Below are 2,500 nucleotides of genomic sequence, written 5' to 3'. Positions count from 1 at the left end.
TAGTAAATTATATGTGATAAAATGTATCTCTGGTATACTTTTGAGCAAATATTAAGATGTCATTATTATATTGTCCGCTCAAATTGTCTAGCATCTTTAAATTTTTTAATATTGCTGTTTAACTGTCTATGTCGTTGATAAAACTTGTTGTAAAAGAGGAACGGTTCCAGGATGGAGCCTTGAGGCATTCCACTAACAACGGCTTCCCACTATCACTTAAGAGTTAGCATAAAACGAGGTTAACTCTTTGCTTTCTTTGATATAACCACTGATATAACCACTGATATAATCACTGATATAACCAGGAAAGGCTATGTTAAAGTTAAGATAGAATATATCTCAATCCTTTCCACTATTAACTGTTTTGAAATATACTTGGATGGGGTGAAATTTAGTTAAACTTTGTTGTGAATCATTTATTAATTTATGTATTTCCAGATGTATACGAAGGAATTTTACAATTATGGATTTACACAATTTTCATATAATAGACAGTAAGCTTGTTGGCCGATAATTCGGCGTAAGTGATCTATCTCCCTTCAAAATCGGCACCACATTAGCAACCTTCCATGACTCTGGTAATCCGCATGACGAAACGATCACCAAGTTCTTCTTCACATTCTTCCAGGACCGCGGTGAATAATTTAACGAGGACTGGAGACTTGTTGGCTTAAAGTTTTATATTAAGCTTATCCAAGATAACCTCTAGTCCTGAGATAACCTCATCTAGATAACCTCAACATGTCCTCTTCGCCTCCCATAGTATGTTTGTTGACAAAATATTACAAAATACCACCCATTTCTTGATCACTGGTTACTTGAACCTCAATGCCACAACCAGTGCCTCCTCCTCCTCCTCCAGCCCTCTTCGTCTCCTGAAGACCTCTAGGCACCGCCATATCGACCTGCCCTAACCACCGGTAATCATAAGTGCCAATTTCCCTCAATTAGGATCTCTCTCCCCCGCAACAGCGGGTCCTGGAAATTGGCACCAATCCCCACCGACCTCTTTCCTAAATCAGCGATTGCCCAATTATCCCAGAGACTGACAAGTCAATCATTACCTTTCCCAGTACGAAGGCTTACAGATAGGGGAAAAAATAAGTCCCGTATAGAGTTATTTTAGGGGAGAATAGGTACTTATTCTGATGGATAGGGAGTTGATGGGGAGTGAGAAAAGGGGTCTGGGTAGTGCTGTGGGAAGGTGTTAAAAACTCCATACACAGTTTCCAATGTAGATATGACAGAGCCCAGTAGGCTTAGGAATCTGTACACCAGGTGATTGACGGTTGAGAGGCGAGACCAATGAGCCAAAGCTCAACCCCCGCAAGCACAACTAGGTGAGTACACACACACACACACACACACACACACACACACACACACACACACACACACACACGCACACACACGCACACACACACACACACACGCACACACAATCGCCTCTCCAACACCGAGAAAACAACAAAACACACCTTCTCAAGTCCCCTGCAAGATGAACTTGTGATCCAAACATGCCAAAGTTTAATCAGGCTTAAGTTCTCAAGTCTGACAATGGTTTCGTGAGCGAGTAAAACACGGGTGGGAGCACGGGCCTGTGCTCTGCGCCAGAGTGCAAAACTTTGCGGGTCTTAACTTTTAAGACTTTGTCAAGTCCTTCATGTTCCCAGTCATTATATTGATAAGAGAAAGCATTATTGGCCTTAGTCTTTTATCAGTGTGAGTGAGTGAGTGAGTGAGTGAGTGAGTGAGTGAGTGAGTGAGTGAGTGAGTGAGTGAGTGTAGGGTGTTGTGCTAGAGGCAATAACCTGTGTGGAGACCTCTCCTCTCTCTCTCTCTCTCTCTCTCTCTCTCTCTCTCTCTCTCTCTCTCTCTCTCTCTCATTCCCACTCATTGCATCATTCCATCTCTCCTGTCTGCCCCTCCTCACTCTCTCTCATTATGCCGTCTCCTCATCCCCTCTCACCCCTCAAATCCCCCTCATCCCCCTCACATCCCCCACTCCCCCTCACATTCCCCTCACCCCTCACTCTCTCCTTGTATCTGCCTATCTCCCCGCTCCGGCTTGAGGGTATCCATGATACCATTCACAGTTCCGCTGTGAAAGGCGTTTTAATTAGGATTTCAGTAATCGAGTGTGCTTACCTCCAGGAAGTGAGATCTAGCTCCAGGGCCCTGGCTCATTACTTTGTGTGGGGGTAAAGATGTGAATTTGTGAATACTTTTACCGATTTTTTTTCTGTGTGATTCGGGTGGGTCAAATCTCTTAATATTGGTGCTCGGAATAAGGTCGAAGTTCCCTAGCGTCAGGTTAGGTTCCTTAGTTTTAAAATTACAATTGAGACAGCTCACAGGAGGCCAGACACCAGGGCCACCTTCCTCCTTCCCTCTCCAGCCCCCTTCTCCCTCCCCAGCCCCCCGTCCCCCTCTCTCCCCTTCTGAAGCTCTCCCGGTAATTACCCCCCCCCCCACACACAGCCGAGCCTATTATGATATT

At 44.7% G+C, this 2,500-nt stretch overlaps 1 protein-coding gene across 4 annotated transcripts in view; it reads right to left on the bottom strand.

Moving 5' to 3' along the window:
- Positions 1–2,500, bottom strand: part of LOC123748658 (tyrosine-protein phosphatase non-receptor type 13) — a 182,933-nt gene that overhangs the window by 85,655 nt on the left and 94,778 nt on the right. The gene's annotated exons all lie outside the window — the stretch shown is intronic.

The sequence above is a fragment of the Procambarus clarkii genome, chromosome 92 (assembly GCF_040958095.1).
Source record: "Procambarus clarkii isolate CNS0578487 chromosome 92, FALCON_Pclarkii_2.0, whole genome shotgun sequence".
Lineage (NCBI taxonomy): Eukaryota > Metazoa > Arthropoda > Malacostraca > Decapoda > Cambaridae > Procambarus > Procambarus clarkii.
This window is presented reverse-complemented; position numbering and strand designations above follow the sequence as displayed.